Raw genomic sequence first — 22,994 nt, 5'->3', positions numbered from 1 at the left:
ATTTTTGGTGATGCTATGACAGCGTTCATGTACTCATCTGTTAGTATGTATTTATTTCATAATTCATGTATGTGATTTTGAATTGTGTACATATGTATATGTACGACTCTTGGCTGGCACATATTTATGTATTTTGGTATTTTACTTATCGATTGCATGATTCGCCCTATGTTTTTATTTTTATTGTTTTGTGTTTTTGGTGCAAAATTTAGCCGCTGGCTATGCAACGAAATATTTGATTGATTTATAACCGAAGCGTGTTGGTTGGTTAGATGTTGGGTATATATGTATGTATGTATGTACCCGTACATATGTATGTATGTTAGCTTATGTAGGCGATGCTTTTTGGCTTTCAATTCATTTATTACGTGTATGCATATATGTAGTACTCGCATTTAGGTCGCGTTCACACCAATTTGAAGTGCTGGCGCTGATGTGAGTAGTTGATGGCGTGGTTTTTCTTGCCATCATCATTTTGTTTTTTCTTTTTCTTTTGGATTTTCGTTGCACTTGAAGTCCAGCTAAATCAAAAATAAAAGGAGTGCACGCATGCGTGTGGCTTACTTTGATTTAATGTTGTGTCCATGCAAAACATCTACGTAAGTATGTACATATGTATGTATGTAGATATGTTTGTGTCTGTAATGCATCTGTTCATTGGTCCATTGGCACGCAGAACATTTGTTGGCTCCATTTAATGATGATAAATGATGATGTTATGATTTGTTAATTTTCTTATACATACATACCTACTTTTTCGCCGCATTTCATTTTGTTGGTATTTACTTACATACATACATACATATGTAGATAGGTGGCTTTTGTGATCGTTTACACAGGCGAGTGATGTGCGAGTATTTAAAATTTATTTATTTTTTTTTTACTTTTTTGTTACGTATAAAAATGTAATTTATACTTGATTTGTAGTTGGATCATCTTCAGTTTTGAAAGAAATTTTCGGTAATTTTTTACAATACACAAATGAGTTTTATATGAAGCAAGCGTTAACAAAATGTAGTGATTAATCTGCGGTTTATGCATGCATTCATACATACATACATACATACGAGTATGTACCGCGTTGTAATATACCGTGAGAACAAAAATATAAGCAATTTTTTATTTTCTACCCTTTGACTAAAATAATGCTTTACTTTTTGTCGAATTTACATATCTATATACACAAATAGGTATGTGCTTTCACTTGCTGGTGAATATTAGTGAATGTGTGGCCTCAATGCCTTGCTTGAAAAAATATGTTTATGAAATAATGAAAACCTACATACATATCACTTCCAGGGAACTTTTAAATAACGGTGATATTTTCAAGTACATATGTACATACATAGATCAGTTTAAAAGGGTGAGGCAATGTTTCATTAGAAACGTATTTTAGAGAGTTCCTTTAATATCATGAAAATATTTAAACTTACTAAAATTTAAGGGGCATATACAGTTGTCCACAAAATAATAGGAGTAGGATATTTTAACCTGTTTTGGCTATTTGTCTTTAGTTTATTTAATGTTTCGTATTTTTTTGTAAAAGCCTAGCTGGTAATACAACAAACACCATATAAATTTACATTTTCAAGTTTGTACAAAAATTATAAAAATTCTGCAAATTTTCACCAAAATTTCAAACTATTTAACCAGAATCTTTAGAAAATATGTTGGTATGCAGTTTTGTAGCCCATTCAATTCTAGTCTGAAGAAGTGCAAGTTTCAAGCTGCTAAAAAATTCCATTGATTTTTGAGAATTTTTTCGGTGGAAGGTATTTCACGTTTTTTCCATACAAAGTATGTTCGACAATTTTCATGCATACCAGAATTTTCTCTGAAGATTCTGATTAAAAAGTTTGATATTTTGGTGAAAATTTACAGAATTTTAATAATTTTTGTACAAAGGTTGAAATCTGAATTTATTCGTTGTTTGTTGTATACCCAGCTTGACTTTTGTATAAAAATAATAAACATTAAATAAACAAAAGACAAATAGCAAAAACTGACCAAAATAACGCACTCCTATTATTTTGTGGACCACTGTATATACATAAGGTCAGCAGTAATATTATCGATGACAGTTACATAAGTCTTAAGTAGATTTTTATATCAGAATTTAATATTTGTGAAAATTGCGGATAGATAATATTGATTATAAGGCCTCGATATATTTTTATTAAAAAAAAAAAATAAAATTTAACAATTAAAAAAAATTGTGTAGAAAGAAAACAAATAGAATTTAAGAAAAGTAAAAAATTTAAGTTTATAAAAATTTTATCAAAAAAAGTTTTAATATTTATAAACGGAGCCTAGAAATAAAAAAATAAAAAATTCAATGTTTCTAAAAATTTGATAATTCAAAAAAAGGTTTCCCACAAAAGTTATGTATTTTTGTCCACAGAATCTGAATCTGTGTTAAAAATATGAGGGTCATATTAAAAACAGGACTTCCGGTCAGTTGAAGCCACATCCGGCAAAACCAAAAGTCAGTAATACGTCCAAAAAATTGAAAAAGGCACTTCCTAGAAAAAAGTTTGCAACAAAAGTTACGTATTTTGATCCTCAAAATCCGAATCAGTAGTAAAAACTTGTATGTCTCATTTAAAAAAATCGAATTCCGGTCAGTTTAACTCACTTGCGGCCCAACCCCAGGACGACCTGAATTTTTTCTTTTAATTTTCTTTACAATCTAAAAATTAAAAGAAACAAAAAAACTAAAAAACCGAAATAGTGCATGCTTCAACACTTTCGGTTGAATCCGAAATAATGGCACAGTTCCCATATGCGCAATTTCAATTATCTTAATCGGTATTATCCTGTAAGTATAACGGTCAATAGTGATACTGAAGCCGAGGCGCGAATGCGTTGATATTGTTTTCTTGATGACCAGAAATACTTTACTTAACGTCATTTTACACCGCCGTATAAGTTTCGCGAATTTTCCTACAAGGGAGCAACGAAGGGGTTTAGACTCCCTTATAGGACGCTCGGTAAAAGTTTTCTATACCGACTGATAATGGAACTAGAGGTGGGCGTCATCTCGAGGGTAACTTTAGGTGCTTTACTTTTTTTAAGTATAATGGAAAAAGGTCTGCAGTAACAGCCAAGCTGCTCTAAAGTGTTTGGAAACCCGCTCGCATCTCTTCGAAAATACACACTTCTATTCGCATAGACAAATGGCAATAGGAACTTGGTCTCACTCACCATGGTTTCAAAGGGAGTAAAGAATGTCTGACTTATCTTTAAGTTGCGCTTCAATTTTTCTAGTTAGACTTACATACATATATATATGGATACCAGGCTATGATGACACTGCAGGTAACTGCTTTTCGGACGCATCCAAAAGGAAAGGCGTACGTCAGTCGGTCTCACCGAGAAAGTTTTGGACGAATGCGGGACGTAAACCAGGACATGTGCAACTGTAAGATTTTTCTGACCGAGAGTAGGCCGGAAGCGGTTAAGGGATCATCTGAAGCCTGTGAAGTCGAAACACGCAATTCTGGTGGTTGTGTTCACAGCATACGGTCCAATCGGCTTACTCCCGGACACACTAAATATCACATCAGGTCCCGTTGTTGTTGTAACAGCATACAAATTCCTCAAAGAGTTTTTGGAGTTTTGGGGAGGACTGGAGTGACAGTCCTGGACCAGATATAAATCTGGGTCGTTCCGGTTACGTAGACCAGACTGTCGTGGGAACGAACACATCAGGTCCTCATTGCGGCAGCTGCTTAGATAATTTTCTCTTAAGCTGGCTAACTTTTGCGAGGCTGCAGTCTAAACACCTTGGATTGCGTTTTTTACTGGGAATAATTGATATCTGGCGACTGCGGAATTTCGTTCTTGGTACGCAGTGTTTTTCGCTATAGCTTAACAGCTATTAGCTAGTGTTAGTGAGTTGATACTTTTGGACCGAGTGAAAGTAAGCACATAATTTTTACTTATCTTTATTCATATATATATGTAATTTAATATGTAATTACTTCTACATACATACATTGAATGCCCAAAAGTAGGACTTTTTTTAATACTGCGGCATGCTGTGACAAAATTTCACCCATTCTTCCTGGAAAATTAGTGATTTGACACTTCTGTCAATATTACAACCAATGCTATGCGACACTATATACCTACTTATAACATAATCCATGAATAATTTTGAAGCACCTCGGGTACATGGTACCCACGAGCCACTTAAGAAAACATGTAAATTCAAATTTATAGCCGCAAAACGAGTGTCAAATCGCCACATACATACTTGTAGGGAGTACTTTCGTGTATTATGTAAGACAATGCACGCCCGCAGGTTTGGTAAACCACTTTCTTCAGCTACTTGCAGTTAAACTGTAAATAATAAAGACGTTGCACAACAGGTTGGCTGCCACTTGAACATGTCCATGTGCGCTGTATGCAATACGTAAAAAAAAGTAAGGAGGAAAAATAAAAAAAATCAAAAAGAAGCCGCAATGCTGCGAAATGACATAGAAGTAGCTCACTTAACGCGCCGACACAACCGAATTGCTAAGGCCAATAAAGGACATACAAACACGCAAGCGGAACGCGCGGTGAGTGAAGAAACAATGTGACGAAGGATCGTGTGGGTAAAGATGTACATATTCCAATATGTACCTTTGTAGTTTGTTTTACTAGCCGCCTTTTTTCTGCAGAATTTCTTCTTTTTTTTTCTTTGTTAAGATGACATTTTGGCTAGTTTTACACGCTTATTGACCAGCAGTCAGCGAAACGATCTCTGCTGATGATCGTACAAATGTATGAACAACACAGGAAAAACACAACCATCTCATAGGACATGTGAGAGATTACCTATCACTTGGGGCAGAGATATGAGTTCGTACATGCATTCTTGTGTGTGTGTGTGTGTGTGTTTCAAGTTATGTGACCATATGACTTAACTAGAAAATTTGACAAGCCTGTTATGCCTATTTGGATTTACGCAGGATCGTCTTGCCTTTACTTGTAGATCCTAAGGACAACAGAATTATTTGGCGTACTGTGCCTCGCAGCGGCGCTGTGTTTTTTTGCGGTATAGTGGGCGTTAACGACATGGCCAACGATGATTATAGATTTATGTATTTTTCTTTTTCAGCCAAACATTTTGCTTTTTACTCTTTGTAGTAAGTCGTTTGGTTTGTGTTTTTTGGCTCTTTCAAAGGCAATGTTTATTAGAAAATGTTGCAACATATGGTTGGACTATTTATTGTTCTTTTGTTGTTGCTCTAAAAAATTTGTGACGTTAAATGGCAAGTCAGACCTTCTGTCTTCGTTTTCTTGTTACGATAGGTAGCAGTTGTACTTAATATTTTCTTATTATGTTTTCCATAATTCTTTAATCCTGATAAAGTTAACAAGAATTTCGTTGGTCACTTAAAAGGCGATTCGAATGCAATTTGCAATAAAGCATGAAGAATGAACAATGCCTATACAAGTTGATACTTAAAATAAAATTATATTAAATTTTAATTGGAAGTGAGATTGCGGATACATACATATGTAGGATTTGTCAGAGAAATTACTTAATAAACTATGAACTATGTTGAAGGTGGTGTTAATAATGATAATGACTACTAACGTGCTTGAAAGGAAATTCTGCTTCCAAAAAGTGCCTTTTCGGGTGCTTAGTAAGCACAGCTGACCTTGCACTCCTTCCTCAGCTTTAATGTAATATGTATTCCCCTACTAGAAACATGTAAGCCTCTCTCTCTCTCTCTCTGTACTTTACTGGCAGCTGCGATGATGTGCGCCTAGGCAAGTCCACAGTTATTTGGACTCTCTGTGATCGTGCTGCGCATATAGTACTTGAGTAGAAAGGTCTCAACAATCTTTACTGCCAAACCGGGACACTTTAGGGAGGGTCTCTTAAACTTTGTGCTAAACTCGGGAAAATTCAATAAATTTGCGTACAAATTTGCAACATTCTAATCAGACTTTTTATACAAATTTTTAAAGTGAAGTTTTCCAGCCCATTAAACTTTAGTTGATTTTTGGTATTGTTTTTACTGAGAGTTTCTTCCATACAAACTATGTTCGATAATTGTTTTTATATGGAAGACACAGTCAGCAAAACAAAAAATAAATGCTAAAAACCAACGATATTTCCTGGCAACTTCACACTTGCACTTTATTAATTGGCTCAAAGTCTACATTTTCAAAATTTTGTCTAAAAGATCTGATTAGAAATTGTGATCTGTACGTACTTATAAGTCTAAGTTTCATGAAAGAAAAAAATTTAAGTACAAGATAACATTAAAATATCAGTAATACTTTTCGTTGCTGTGAACTTGTTTCAAAACTTCTGTATTTTCCTTAATATAATTGTAAAACTCTGTGCTCGTCATTTTGAACGTATTTAGGTACATATACTAATCATCAACTATTGCTTGTGCAAAGTTCAACTATCTCGAAATGTAACTATTTCACAAATTAAACCGGTGCACTGAGAGAAAGAAGTTTAGAATTAAAAAAGCGTGCTAAATTAAAAAAATACGCATATGAAAGAGCACCAACCCAACTCGTAATACATTTAAGTATACAAATTTTAGTATTTAGTATAGAAATATTCAATTCAAATACGCCCATATTAAAATGAAGCGATTTGCAATTACCGATTGCTTTTTCATAATTAAGTTAAAAGAATATTTAAATTCCATGCTGGTTGTAATGGGAATTGAACCTCGACCCTCCGGAAATTAGCAAATTGTGGCAAGCATCTTCGCGCACTCAGCTACAGCCAGACATGTAAATGTGCATTTAAATGTTGAGTTTGAATCAACACCACGCGTGCGTGTTATGAAAGTATTATTTTTAAATACGAACGTTTTTAAACGATAATCAAATAGAAAATATTCATGTTTACTATGCGTTATTTCCCTCAGTGAATTCATAACATTTTTCTGAATATTACAACGCGTTTTTTCTCTTATTGTAGTGATTTTTGAACTTTTATTCAAATTTGTGCAATCAAATCAAAAACCGGGACACTAAAACGAAGCCCGGGACATTTTAAGGTTGGACCGGGACACCGGGACAAATAGTCTGAAACCGGGACATGTCCGGGAAAACCGGGACGTCTGGCAGCCCTAGCTATGGGTCGATAATACTCCGGTGCAACTCAACCGGTATCAAATCATGCCTTAAAATGTCACTACTGAGGGAGCCGTTCTTGACTGAGGTAAACTTTCTGTCTAACTCACAGAGCACACACGGCAATTGGAACGCAATGACCACAATCAGATGGGGAATATTTAAATGGAATTTCCTACACAGAGGCAAAATAATAGAATATTTTAGATTGAACAGATATTATGTGACTGCTTGAAAGCCCACTTTAAATATTCTCGCCTTCGTTCACTCTTTTCTACTTTTGAAACCTCAGACTTCCTCCTCGCCTTCGGCACGTTCATATCAAGCTAAAATGAAGATAAAATGTCGTTTTCCAACACATATTAATTTTTTCACCCCGATTTCTCAAAGAGCGGGAGCAAAAAAGGATTCAACCTTCTAATTTTAGGTTATCCCCAGAAATAACTTCGACCAAGAGCAAACACGTATGTCGGTATAAAATTTCTTGCACTTGTAGAACTTGACACCGGGATCGTGATCAGCGACTCGGAAAACATATATGTTGGTCAACTGGACTGACAGAAGGTGAGCTTCTATTTAATTTTGTGGTCCTGTAAGATCATATACGAACATAGGAGCTTCTTTCAACCAAGAGTCAGGCGCATCAGTTAAAGGCACGATTTTAATGTCGGTTCTTGATTTGATTGAAAAAAGTTTGCACTAAACTTAAAAGCTATTAGCCGTATGTATTCGACTTTGATATACGTAAAGCTTCCATGAAATCCCATTCAGTCTTTTCTTTGTGGAGGTGTGTTTGATAGCGTTAAATGCTGAAATTGTAAGGTGAATTTTTGTACGATATGGCAGGCGATGTTGAACCTCCGAGTGCGATTCGGTTTTGAAAAAGCTTTTCATAAAAGCTAGCTGCCTCCAGATACACCGAGAAAAAAATCAACCAAAAATTGGTTAATATTACCAAATTCAAACTTGAAGAGGAATCAACGTGATTTTTGGCTAATATTAACAATGCCTTACTTGATATTTTCAATAATGATTTGGTAATATTAACCACACTTTTGTTTACATTAACCAAACTTTTGGCTGCCAATTTTTTCGTTTTAAAACCCTTATATTCTGCACTTCACAGATGCTTTTTAATAATTTGGAGAAAAAAAATTTTTTTATTACCATTTCAACTCCGTGCCTCTGACGGGATTTGAACCCGCATCTTCTGAAAGTTTAACAAATGGCTTGATAAATGTGTCTTCAAATATTCAACTTGAATAATTTTTCTTCGTCTTTTGATTTGGTTCTGCACTTCATAGATGCTTTTTCGTAATTAAGAAAAACCGAAAATAGAAAAAAATTTGACGGAATTCGTACTCGAACCTGCCAATAAATATGTAACAGCAAGTACCTCTGCACATTCAGCTATAGTCAGACATACGAATTTGTTTTCAAATGTTCAACTTGAATCACATTTCTTACAATCGGTGTATTAACCATGAAAAAAGCCAATCAATAACTTGATTGAAAAAACCGTTGTACTTTTGGCTCAGTGTACGACCATAAATTGGAGGAGAAGCTCGGCTTCTTTGTTTTTTCTATATAACGGTTTTGAGCATTTTATTTCATTGGAAACTTATGCGTTAATGGCAAAAAGTTCAAAAATCCGCGAGCAAAAAAAGGTTCAAAATTACCTCAATTTTTCACTCGCTTGAAATTGCATTTTGTTATACTAAAATTGTGTGGGCTATAAAATTATATATCCAAAAAACTTCTATGTATTCAGATTAAAAAGTTCAGACTTTGATGGAAACAGAGGGCAAAAAAAAAAAAAATTTGGGATATATTTTTTTGTGGTGATTACGAATTCGTAGATAAAAGGTACACATCAGCTCGCAGCATTTGCTGAAAAAGGTGGTCAAAGTATAAAAAAGTAACTTTCAGGTCAAGGTGCAGAGAAGGTATTTTCAGGCATCGTTTTTGAAAATATTTAAACTTTGGCCTATTGCCACCAAAGGCTTAACTGCAGTTAAGAGCTCAGATAAGTTCCGAGAATTCTAACATGGGGTAATAGGCAAGGTTTATTTTTTAATTTTTGCCTGTTTCTACTTAATAGGAGGAATTACCCCCTTTGAGTTTTAATCTCCTTTTAAGGATTGGTGCAAATCAATTATAAGTGGAAGGTTCTATCACATTTTGCTGTTTCGCTAGAGCTTCTCAAACATTGTCCCAACGCGATATTTTGACTATGTTTTTTTGTCGAAATCTGTGGATAATGGCAAATTTTGTACTAATCAGCAAAAAGAAAAAATAGCCTTAACATTTCCCGCATCAAAATTGGTGTGGTTGTTCACGCTTGCCAGGCAATCAGGTTATCTGGTTATGTGGTTATATTTTTTATTCCGTTTACAACAATAAAATACATTGCAGAATAATAATTTTTAACCGGACAACGTGAGCGTTGAAACGCGTAGGAGGGTAAAGGGAAAATTAATTTTCCGCTTTTTAACTCTATCGGCCGAAGCAGCTCCAAGGCATCTGGGGTCTGTTCAGGTGACGAGGCTGCTGGAAGATTTATGTACTGAAGCAAGCACAACGCCTCGTAATCATGTTCTCACACAAGAATAAATTGTACTCTTGGTTAGGCACTTACTCGATCTCTTTTCTCATGGAACTTTCTTTGGAATATTATTTTTTCATTTCTACTCTTCTTTCCTTCTTTTAATTTTTTTTTCAATGTTGGTTAAGTATTACAGCAAAAAAGTTTCTATGGCTTAAGAAATATCCCTCGAAATTCAAGTGCTAAATTTTAGTAGCCTTAAGATGGAAACTGCAGTCCGCTAAGAAATAATAATGATGTCATATTATTATCCTTATAGTCCTTGAAATAAAAATGTATGTGGATTTCTGAGACGCATACTTATTCCAACAAATATATGAACATATGTATGTAAGTAAGTAGGCATTCCAAAATTTTCCTAATAAAAACATCACGCGTTGGCGTGACATTCCCAACGATAAGCTTATCATCTAACAACGCCTAAAGGATATTCGAATGTGTTTCTAATTTTCGATGTTCCAAAGAAGAAAACAAATAAATAAATTAATGCATTCATATGCGTCACAAAGGAGTGCTCTCGACAAAAACAGCAATCAGTGTCGAAGAAAAATGAAAAACAAAGGGGAAGATAAAGGGGGCAGACACAAGGTTGATGCCAAATGTAATTTGTTGGCGGTGTAGCGCCACCGATGCATACATAGAAAGGACGATGACATATGTAAGGCTTGAAATTTTCATTTTCACGGCACCGCATGTCGCTTGTTACTACTATTGCCAAGGACTAACGTATACATAAGTATTTACTCATATGTTGTTTTGAAAAGTTGCTGCCACATTGCGACGCGTGCTCTGGCTGGTGCCACAGCTAATGGCTCCACAATGACCGAGCACAAAAAAAAAACAGGAAAAAGAAAATAAAAATAAAAAGAAAATATTTTTTCTTTCACCTTCATTTCTAGTATTTATTGTCGACACTTTCTCTATGGCGGTTAACCTGCTAATGCTGGCGGTGATGGTGGTGGTGAGTGGTAAGTTTTATTATTCATTCGATTTTTTTTAGAGTTTTTATATGTATGGCTAAAATAGGGTACTTTCATTTGTACATACATACATACATTTATAAAAATGCATATATAAGTACATAATACTGAGTTAAAGCTAAAAATTTCCGACATTTGTTTACGGCATATAAATATACCAGGATTAATGCTTATTCACGTTTGGTTATATGTACAAAAGTATGTATACATGTAACATATAGTATGTATAAGGTGACCACCTTTCCTTTTGAAAAATCCGGTACAGTAAAATTAATTTCGTTCATTCTGAGATCTATTTTAATTATTACGTAAATGTTATAGAATCCAATACAAATTTAATTTGAAGAAAATTATACAGTATTGGCCAAATCTATAGCCTCCCCATTTAGAAGTGATATGGTTTGCCACTTATGTTTAATCACAAGGTGTTACACTGATCATGGACTTTTTAAGTGACCCAGTACACGTCGTAGGGCTGGTCAAGTAATTCACGAAATTGCATATAAAATTTTTGTAACACCCTCAAATTCTCGACTTATTCTTAAAAAACCATTTTTACATGACTTTCCGCACTAAAAAATGCTCAGCTTTTAATTTTTACCCTATTTTAAGTTTTATAGTCTTTGGAAGGAAGTATGTTTGTACTATTTAAAGAACAAATAAGTTTTGTGAGCACATTGTAAATGTGTTGAANCAAAGAATAAATAAGTTTTGTGAGCACATTAAGGGTACTCATATATATGCGCAAGTTTCATATTTGGGCAATTGGGCAACTTTGCGCCATGTGTTTAATGAGGACAATTTTATATCTTATACAATTTCTGACATTTAATTATTTGACTATACTTAATTTATACAATTTGAGTAAATATTTAAGTCTTACCGCAATTATTTCGAAAATGCGTTGAGCACAAACCAAAATGAATGTAAACAAAATAGCTGATTGAGGGTTACACAGCACACTGCGCAAAGTTGCGCTACATAATTGCCGCGCAAAGATTCCCTTTTTGTGCAAATGGCTTTCCATACAAATTTTAACATTTCATTTGCGAGGGTTTAAAATTGCACAGTTTGCCCAGTTTGCGAGAGTTTTGCGCTTTTAAATGAGTACCCTTATTGTCAATGTGTTGAAAGTTGTTGGAATAAGTCTTAAGTTAACACAAATTTTTATTATTTTTCCCACTTCTACAACATTTTTTCTAAAATTTCAAAACAAAATAGTCTCTTTCAGTCACTGCTTCGAAAAGAATGTGCAATTCCGTGTAAAGTTATGAATTTTCTTAAGATTTTTCAAAATCATTTCGATGTAATTTCACAGAAAAATTGTATCAGCGAAATTGGATTCATTTTGAGGTTTGAATAGTTCGCATAGAAATATTTGAATTTGTCTCTTAAAAAAAATTCATAACTACGTAATATTTTTATTGATTTTAATGAATGGTACCTAGTTTTACTCGGAATTAAACATTCTTTTAGAATTAATGACTAAAAGATACTATTTTCTTTTGAAATTTTGGCAAACATAATGTAGAAATGGGAAAAATAATAAAAATTGGTTTAAATTTCAGACTTATTCCAAAAATTTTCCACATATTTACAATGCGCTCGCAAAACTTATTATTTCTTTAAAAAGGACAGATATTCCTGTTTTTAAAGCCAGATAAATACTTAACATTGGTTATTTTTCTTTTAAGTTTTCATTGAAAACATTCACTCCACGCTTTCTTGATATTTTTCCCTTTCTTATTTGAGCTAGTAATGGGGAAAATATCGATATTGTCGATAAAATAAAGAAATAACTTGGACGTTACACGATCAAGATCTTGGTTTCAAGTTGCAATACACTCACACTTTTTTACTAACACACACGCACGTTTACAACTTGAACGTCGACTTAATATCAATTTTTACTTTCAAGTCTTGTAGCAACTTGAAAGTCAAGTCAAACAGCTGATTGATTGTTTTTTCTAAAAATGTACATACCTTTGCATATTCCGGTACATTTGCTTGTACCCAAACCTTCGTTTCGGTACACGGTACAAAACCAAAAGTTTCGGTACTGTACCGGAGATTTAGGTACAGGTGGTCACCTTAAGTATGTAAGTATGTATTATGCATGGTTGAAAGTGTGTCCTCCCCCACAGTGCGCACACATGATGACAAGCATATATGTATGTAGTACATCCATATGAAATGTGTACACACATACAAGTAAGTCCTTTGTTACGCTCGTTCATTGCAGAGGGTGCAAAAGTACTTTATCCATTCGACTATTTTTCGAAAATTAAAATGTATTTAAATGCTTACATGTAAAGTATTGTTTCGAAATAATGCTAACAGTTTGACCACAAAAAAGCGTAACAAATTGATTATGATTTTTGGTTAAAAATCGATTTGTTTCGCACGATTATGTGAGAGAAAGAACTTAAAAAAGGGAAACATTTTGAAGAAAGGCAATAAGCATATTAGTGTGATGAGGGTGTCTGAATTGTGAAATCAGGACTTTATGGTTTATTCTACATACACGTAAATAATCGTATTTGAATGGAATTATTGTTTTTTTTCCAGGCAACTATCCTCCGGCAGTTTTGACTGGTCAGTGGCGCCAGCTAATGAGGAAATTAAATGATTATACAAAAAATTTTAATTTGTAATATTTTCTTTGTTGAAATGGATCTTGATAGCTTTAAAGAGGATTAAATATTGATGAAGTTGGAAATGTTGCAATAGGTACATTATTTTTAAAAGGTTCCGTTAATTGTTTCCCATGTGGAACTCCCACTTCCCCAAGTTTGCATGCTTTATAGAGTTGACGATGCAATAGCACATATATATCCTTGTTTTGACTATAAACAATACCTCTGCGTACGGTCTAGGCTGGTCTCAAATTTTACTTGATTTGCTCTAAGCATCCATTAGATAGTTAACCCTTTGAGGGTGTGTTAAGTGTTCAGATTAGTTGCGATACCGTGCGAGTCCGACCTAGTTCGTACTAGTCCGACTTTGTCAGATTTCACTGAAAATCGATCCCGTACCCGCCGTACTCGGTTCGCTGCCAATTGAGAGGACAAATAAGTTAGTAAACAAGATTCTCTCTATGCCAGAAAATACCAGTTTTAGTTCGAAGATTTTTTGATGGTAAATTCTGGTAAATGTAGACAGTGCAGTGACAGAGCAGAGTGCACGCTAATACATGTTCAAAAAAATTTGATTAGATGTTTAAGTGGATGGTAATGAATATGGAATTATTTTTGGTTAAGTATGTATTTACATGTGTGAGCTGAGTGTGTTTATGTTGAAGTTGTCAGATTTTTTACTAGAAAGCGATGCCGCACTTTTTAGTGTATTACTCTCTCGGTTTGAGCAAATTTTAATTTTTTTACAGTTTTACTAGTTTTAGTCCGAGGAGTACGGGATTGAACGTATTTATTTACCTTAAGTCACCCCGGAAGTCCACCAGATGGCGAGCCTGCTAAGGCATGTCTGTGTCAAGCAGACACTGCGTTCTATAAACGTGCTCTCACACAAGAATTGGTTGTGGGCTCGGTTAAGGATCTAGCTCGCTAAAAATAAAATGCAAAAGAGAAAAAATGTAAGCCTCTTTGGAGACTACCTTTCTTGACGGAGACCTTGTATATTCCGCTGTTGAAAATTCTATTTCGGTGTCGGATTTGTGGGGAGAGAGTTTTTGTCGCCCAGTATTTACTTTTAAGCGATAGGTTTGAGATCGTGGCTAGTTCCTGCTGAGAAGAAGATGGAAATCTGTTAAAAGACTTTCAGGTTATACTTGAGAATGAGATCTTTTGAATATCGCCAACTATACCGGCTGAGCTTTTTAAAGCTAGCGGCGAAAGGCTGGTAGGGCACATGTACCAGTGGAATATAAATCTGCTTAAAATTACGTACCAGGTTCTATCGATCATACTGTGTAAAAGAAGTGACAGAAACCTTTTGTGTACCAACTCTTAAGACCTTATCAGTGTGACTTCAGGCCTGATAAGTAAGTACACCATTGGTCGATAAGGGGATTCCCACACACACACATCACATTTTTGTTGATATTAAAGCCGCTTTTGATAGCAGACATATAACTTTACCTAAACTCTAAATCTTAAAAGCTTCAAAATACTGGAAAGGAAGTATAACTTTTGTGAGTAGATGCTCCTTTTGGCTCGGTAGGCAATTGTATCCCTAATTCTGAGAGCTTGTCAAGAATGCCACTATGACCGTGCAGTTGATGCAGAATCCGTAGGCCACGACTTAATTGCTCCTGTAGTAACTGCACAAGCTGCTCACATAAGGCTTACTTAACTACTCTTATCTTGTGGAGTATCGCTTGTCCGGCGCTGGCCATCATACTATCACCTCGTATTGGTCTTATAATGACCGTATACATCCATACGACAAGATTGGGCTTTGGTCCCCAATTTCTAATGGTGATCCTTTTACAGTATACAGTATTACAGCTATATAGTAGTTTCTATGCGTCTCTCTACATTACAATGCCCAGGTACTATGCCTCCGAGGACAATGTGAGTGAGGGCCTGTCTATTGAGCGAAGGGAGTCTGAATTTTCGTTTCTTGGTAAACAGCTCAGTTCCGTTTAGCTCGGATTAACACTTTTCGATGCTCACGAGTGTCGAGCCTGAGTAGTGCTCCCACTAATATTTCACCAAATGTTGAGGGAGAGAGACCTGTCACCACTACATCAACTGCATATTGTCGGTGATACTGCAAAACGGTCTATGTTTATTATTACCCTTGACACTTAGATGGTCTCTTCCTTGCACCGGAATGCATCTGCAAATCGTTACACCCTAATAAACGTTTGACAAAACTGTCTACCTTTGGCTGATGAAGATTAACTATTGCCAGAAGCGATCAAATACAGATAAAAGATCAACTAAGCACCAGAGGTAATAAGTGACATATAACGTTTTGCAGTATCACTGACGATATGCCACTATCTTCACTACCCATTTGTTGAGTACTTTTGTATTATGTCGATCGGTGCCACCACCCAGAGAAACGACGTAAAACTCCTCCTTGGGGAGTGTCCATTTTTTGCATACAGGGGTGGTGTTACTGAACAATTGCTTGATATTATGACTCTCCTACTCCTTAGCATCCGCTCAATCCACCTGCATATGGAGTCATATATTCCAATTTCACCAGAGGTTAGGTGACTGCTTCGATTTTTATAAGTTTTTTATGGTCTCCATAACTTCATATACGGCGGTTTCGTTCGATCTGTCCCTAATATAAACATGTTGTACTGAAGGACCTGTAGTGCACAATCCTTGGAGGGATGAAAACAACTTTGACTTTTTCAAGATTTGTGGAATGTATGTAGGTAGGCTAGCGTTGTAGACCCTTTCAAGCCAGGATAATATAGGCTATTTTAGTTTCTACATCATTAAAGGTTTAATGTCTTCTTCTTCTTATTTGGCGCTGTAACCGGCTAAGTGATTTTAGCTGAGTTCAACAAAGCACGCCAGTCGTTTCTTTTCTGTGCCAACTGGCGCCAATTGGAAATGCCAAGTGAAGCCAAGTCCTTCTCCACTTGGTCTTTCCATCTCAGTGGGGGCCTTCCTCTTTCTCTGCTGCCACTAGCAGGTTCCGAGTTGAATACTTTCAGAGCTGGAGCGTCGGTGTCCATTCGAACGACATGACCAAGCCAGCTGAGCCGCTGTATTTTAATTCGCTGCACTATATATAGGGTGAAAATGTATTTATTGCGAATTCAATTTTTCTTTTAGCCACGATCGGTTTCAGTAGCTCCTTTGAGTATTGCGTTTTGACCGCTTGGGGGAGTATTAATCAGGGTTCATGGAGCTCATTCGACAGTACCCACACTGCTATATCCTTGAAAAAGGCGGGACGGTCACTTGCAAAGTGTTCCGCCGTGTCATCCTCTTCAAGGCAGCAAAAACAAATGCGGTTGTCATGTATGCCTATCACAGTCAGGTAAAGTAAAGTGCCCAGTCCAGGGTCCCACAAGTTGTCTGCAATACCATCTGCTCAATGAAAGTAAATACCTACCAAGAACTTCTGAGATTGAGGCAAACATGACTTTCGACCACCTACGGCCCGTCGAAGCCTTCCATTGATTTTTGAGCGAAAAATTCAACCAGTTTCTGACGCTGGCTACTAAGGCCGAAGATGGAAGTGGTATAACTGGTAGCCAATGAATGCCTGATCTGAGCCTTCTCTAGCCAAATGGTCAGTTGTCTCAGGTTGCCACGTACTCCTGAGTGACGTGGCACCCAGAGTAAGACAACATCGATATGTTTTCCAACATAATTTAGTCAAGACTTGCATTGCCATACTAGTTTGAAAGTGGTTAGAGTATTGTTTAATGCCTTGAGTACAGGCACGTAAACTCCCGCTTCTCAGTGTAAAAGACAAAGAGAAAAGAGCTTTGATAAAATTCAGAGCAATCTCAGTCTAACGCTAAATTTTATACGGATAGCAGTTCCAGCACAAAACAACACCAATGATACCTGAAATGAAATTAAGCAAAAGTGAAGCAGAATGTATGTATGTGGAAAAGTGACAAACTGAAACTGAAATGAAATGTGGTGTTCAGTTAGTACTCTATAATTATCGAGAGAAATGAAAAATTCACAGCCCCAAGCGTAATGGCAACTAATTTATCGTGCGACTGCAAATATTTTAAAAATTGTATGCTTGTTGATCCTTCATATGCATTATGTACATATATACAAGCAGTATACACATATGCACATAAATTCAAATAAATTTAGTGTATGAAAGGGCTTATATTGTAAGAATGAATGACTATATGCATTTTAGAGAATGGCTCCAAAGTTTTGGCAAGTTACAAGTAGAAGATCGGTAAGAGAATAAAAAAATGCCTTCTGTAGAATGTCGGATCGCTACATGCATTTGAGACTAGTTTTGCTCTTTTTTGGTGTACATAAGTACATACATGCATATACATATGTTTTTAAAAACACACGCCTTTACCGCCTTTCGACTCAGTTCTCATTTGACCTACCAACAAGCAAAAAAATTGTGGACCAGAATATTTTTCTTGTTAGGAAATACCTATGTAGCTTAAACCAACAACAATGTTGCTTATATACATACATATTTACATATATGTGTAAGTATGCTTGCATGAAGTACCTTCAAAAAACAGTGCAAAATGTTTTTCTCGAAGGAGGCCTCAGATGACCGCTTGATACATTTCTTTTTTTTTTTTTTAAGTAAATGTTGACCCTTACGCACATAACACTATGATATATAGACGCTAGTCGCTCAGTGTCTGTGAAGAAAATCGTTTATGATTTATGTGCAACTCGTAAAACTTGCGCATACCAAGAGTTGCAAACAAACAGCCATACATACCTACAACCTGGCTATCCAGGCTGATTACCACATAGCACCTCTCCTGTCGGGCTTTAAGCCATTAGCTTGCGGTGTTAAATATTGTTGAGTGAAAATATTTGTTTTACAGTAATATTTATGTATTTACAAATATGTACAACGAGAAAAGGTTTTTGTGTCTAATCCGTTAAAGAGTAGAAAAGAAGGCGGATAAAAGAAGAACAAACAAATAGTACTGATTATTTTCCTACTTTAAAATACCTACCATGAATTATTTGAAAAAAAAAAATAAAAAACTATACAGTTATAAATATATAGTTTACTAAAAAAGTATGTTTGCTTGGTTAAAGTCAACTCCAGTTAGCACTAAAACGCGCCGTTTTAAAACCAAAACTAGTAATTCGACCTTAAACAAGAATAAAAAGAAAACCACAGAAGCTGGTTACTTCTCTTAAATCCAGCCCGTGTATTGCAGTGGGTTAATATCTGTTTTATGTCTGTTAGACCACAGTAGAAAGGTTTGCTTAGAAACCTACTTCTGGTCCTACTCAGCGCGGTGGATTATTAGAGATAATCACTACTGAATGAAGTAAATTGAGAAAAAAAAAATATTTTTTGAAAGATTTGTGGCTACTACGAAAAATCCATGCTCCCGAGTCATACACCATGACTGAGCCATTCCCAATTCTGACGGAGCTGGTGGTATAGCTTAACGTAATTTTACAAAGCTTAATTTTAGACAACTTCTTTTCGTGCTGTCGGTGGTGAGTGTCGATCCTTTTCACACTGATAAGACCCAATCAGTTCGTTGACGGTGGGCTTCAGTTTCTAACACAATATGCCCGATAAGAGCTTGTAACCTATGCCTAGAAGGCTGAAGCCGCGGTAGTTGGCGCGAATGGCGGTTTCGTCTTTAGGTCGCCATGGTCGCTCTAGGTCGCCATGGTTTTTCTCACAGGAGTTTGTCCTGGCCTTGAAACCTTCCGTAAGTCGCCCAACTCTCCGATACAATTTTCGGGCGTTTTTAATGTCCACGAACATTTCGCTCTTCGCACTCACGTATTTCGGCTTCTCTCTCCTTATTGTGATCAATACGTCTCGCTTCCCTTTTCAGTTCCCAATAACGGTCCCACATGGCCCTGTAGGCGGCATCTTTTTTCTCAGCAGCTTCCTGACACTTCTCATCGTACCAGTTGTTTTTTCGCGCTCGCTAAAATACGACTACTTCTTCGGCGGCGGTACTTAATGAGTGGGAAATGTGGTTCCACTATTCGCATATGTCGGTTGGTTCAGGAGTGCTCTCTGAGAGCAAGTGTGAGAGTCGAGTAGCAAATGCATTGGCTGTCTGTTGTGATCGCAGCTTTTCGACATTAAGCATTCCCGCAATCGTAATCCAAGCTGACTTTTGTACCCTGACTGTTAATGCACCGAATTTGTCGTCAAATAATTCCCAGACAAAATTTGATAGATGTTTTAGGAGACCGTAAATTTATCAGATTTACACGGCTTACGGGGTCGAACACCTTAATAGCTTTTTAATCATTTTTCTTAAAAAGTCCAAAAAAAAAAAGAAAAAATAATCAGACGAAGCTATTTAAATCAGCATCAACATTCGAAGACACATTAACATTTCAATAATGTCCAAAACCAAAAACAAAAAAAAACAGAGTACATACATATGTAGATAGAGAACAGCTCACACTGATACCGGAAGCGGAAGTGCTTCACTTAAGTATCTGATCGCCATTCAAATGCCCATAAATCAATGCTAAATGCCGCATAAATAACAACAAAACAAAAATTGTTACAACAATAAAACATAACAACTACATAAAAATTGCCATAGGAAAAAGCTTTTGAATTTTTATGAACTTTGCTAAAAAAAGCCAAACAACAAGCAGTGAACAGCCAGCAGCCAACAATGAAAATAGCAACAACAATGCGCATAAACAACAGCAATGGAATATGTAATATCGATAAACAAGGACATTTGCAAGTGTGCAAGGGAAGATGGTGTGCCAAACAATGCATTGGGGCGACTGCCAGCGTTGAAGTGTACGGGCAGTGGTCATGGACTACTCACAACATTTTTTTTTGCTGCAGTAAATTGAACGCAACGAATGAATTGACAAAAAAGCAAAATAAAACAGGAAAATTTCTGTCCATTCGAGTGTTTTTTTTTTATTTCTTCACTACCCATTGTCACCGTAGTAAAAGTGCAAGCCAACACACGCTTCAGTGTGAAAGCGAGCCAAGCAAACAAACAATACTCGTTCACAAGCACTCAAAGGCACTCGATTCGAGCAAGGACATGCAGGCATGCGGACGGACATTGGGAGCGCACACAAAAATGCTGCTGCTCCATAAGAGTGACTACAGTGACACATCCGCAGCGTGCAAATAAATCGAATTCAATAAGCGAAAACAACAAACAAACAAAAAATGACAAAAAAAAAAAATGGTGAGTATCTGCGAAAAATGTGATGTGATTGCGGGGAAACATATTTGGCGGGGCGCGCGAACAGTGGCAATAGCGCTCAGATGACAGGCTTCCTGCATACGCTTGCGAAGGAATTATAATACAATAAATATGTATGTACTAAATTTTTTTGTATACAATATATGTATGTAGGTATGTTTGCATTGTTTGTACATAAGTACTATCGCGAGTATGCTCATATGACTTGTCATGAATTACTAATGCATTTATCATTGCCCCAACTCTCTTTGACAGCAATAATTTCCAAACATTCCTCCAATAAATTTCAGTAAACACATATGTAGATATTTTGTTTTTGCATTGCACGTCGATGATGCCATATAATTTTTACACTGCTGTAAAGGATATCCTTGACATATCCTGTCAATGGCTCATACTCAAGTTGCACTTATTGTTTATGCCGGAATCTGTAAAGATTTTTATCGCGCAGCAGTATGCTACTCGAACGCCTCGAAATTAGCCTCGTTCGTTTACTCTTGAACAGCCGTAAGTGCTCGCATATGCATGTATGTATGTAAGTTTATATGTAAGTATGTTTCTATCAGCATAGTGCGACAAATGTGTTACAATTTGATACTATTCGCATAAGATTTGGTCTGATTTTATTGGATTTCCTGCACCATAAGCAACACAGAATTTTTCGCGTTTTCCATAGAAATGCCTCTCTTTTCTTTTCTAATCATTTCGAATCGTATTTCTGGCATCGGGATGTGTGTGTGTGTGTCTAGTTATTTGTCAAAGAAGGAACTTGTATTGCATTGATTTAATTGTGCACGCGAAATACTAGAAGCAGTGGGTGTTGACAATAGTCTACCGTAGCGGAAAACAGTAAGAAGTGCTTAGGTATCTACATATATGTATTCTTATACAAACATACATATGGTCATACCTACTGTATATTAGGAGTTTTCCGTGGCAGCACCTGACGGAAGTTTTTTGTTAAAATACTATGAATGCAGAATGGATTTATGGTTCAGATATATGGATATGTAATATAACATACTACATAAGTATGTATGTATTAGATTTTATTTTCATTTGTCTAAAACCAGGGACCGAGAAAAAAAGGTATGATCGAAACTAAAAGTCCTTCTCGTAGTTTTGTTCCCAAGAACGCATAAAAACCCAAAACCAAAATGAGAACAAATCCTTCGGGAACGTTTTCACAACAACGAAAGTGAGAACAAAACTGTGGAGAACGTTCTCAACGGGAGTTATATAAGAAGAAAAGCTTGTGGTACGTTCCCAAAAACAACAAAATACGAACAATACTTTGGGGAGCATTTCCAAAAGAATAAAATAGGAATAAAAGTCTCAGCAACGTTCTGGAAAAGTTCAAATCGGGAACAAAAGTCTGAGGAACTTTCTCTAGAAAAACCATTTGGGAACTAAGTTCTCAGAAACTTCCTCTCAGAGAACGAAACGGAAAAATCACAAAGAGAATGTGAATATTACAGAAACATTCGCAATCACTTTAATTGTAAATTTCGGTTTAATGAATACAATCTTGATCATTCAGTACTACACTGAAAAAATGTGCCTTGATACTAGAAGAAAATCTTTAACTGTCATTTTGTTTCTGCCCTTCTACTGTTGCTATAATTTTTTAAAGTATTATCTAAGACCAAGAGTACGCAACAGCTTTCATTATTCAGTCTATGAATTTTAAAGAAAATTGCATATTTTTGAAGAAAATTTGCGGTCAACTTTTTATACATACATATGTATAAAGAACCAGTTTTTTATTTTTACAAAAAGATATTTTCATTTTCTAAAACCAAATGCTCATACATATCGATGGCTGAGTAGCTCAGAAAACTTTTAAAGAATTTGAATGAAAAACGCCCTATTTCAGGATTTTATTCAAAAACTCTCTATCTCAGAATTTGGTTGAAGAACGCTCTATCTCAGAATTCGGTTCAAAAGCGCGCTATCTCAAACGAAAACACGTTTTTGAACCGAGCTCTGAGATAGGGCGTTTTTCAATCAAGTTCTAAAATAGAGCATTCTACAACAAAATTCTGAAATAAAGCTTTGTTTAAAAATTTTCTGAGATAGGGCATTTCCAAACTGGTTGCCGAGATAGGTCGATCTTCTACTCAACCATCTATATGAAGTAGCAAGCTTTCTATACGCTTATATTTTTTGTAGGGCTTTTTAATTTTTGTGTAGAAGCCTTTGAACTTCACAAAGTAGAATTTTGGAAATTTAAAAATTTATACAAACATTTTTCTACGTACATAGAAATAGAAAACTTGTTACGTCATACATAGTATGTATGTGCGACTTGATCCTTCCATTCCTTTGAAATCGTGGGCGTTCTAACTTCCGTTGTCCACCCATGGATACCAAGTAAATAGAAGACTTTTTTACCAGATCATCACCATTCATACGTACGTCATGTCCAATCCATTTTTGTAAATATTTGTATATGCTGAACTATGCTATGCTATGC

At 35.9% G+C, this 22,994-nt stretch overlaps 1 long non-coding RNA gene across 1 annotated transcript; it reads right to left on the bottom strand.

Annotated features, from left to right (window-relative positions):
* LOC108373110 (uncharacterized) lies at positions 1–21,776 on the bottom strand. The gene is made up of 3 exons (XR_001848931.1): positions 21,589–21,776; positions 18,061–18,067; positions 1–13 (listed from the first exon to the last, which is right to left on the bottom strand). It is a non-coding gene; the product is annotated as an uncharacterized LOC108373110 (long non-coding RNA).
* Between the last annotated feature and the right edge of the window lie 1,218 nt (positions 21,777–22,994).

The sequence above is a fragment of the Rhagoletis zephyria genome, unplaced genomic scaffold (genome assembly GCF_001687245.7).
Source record: "Rhagoletis zephyria isolate East Lansing unplaced genomic scaffold, Rhagoletis_zephyria_1.1 Rzeph_scaffold_06383, whole genome shotgun sequence".
Classification (NCBI taxonomy): domain Eukaryota; kingdom Metazoa; phylum Arthropoda; class Insecta; order Diptera; family Tephritidae; genus Rhagoletis; species Rhagoletis zephyria.
The sequence above is the reverse complement of the archived record's forward strand: the minus strand, read 5'-3'. Positions and strand labels throughout refer to the sequence as shown.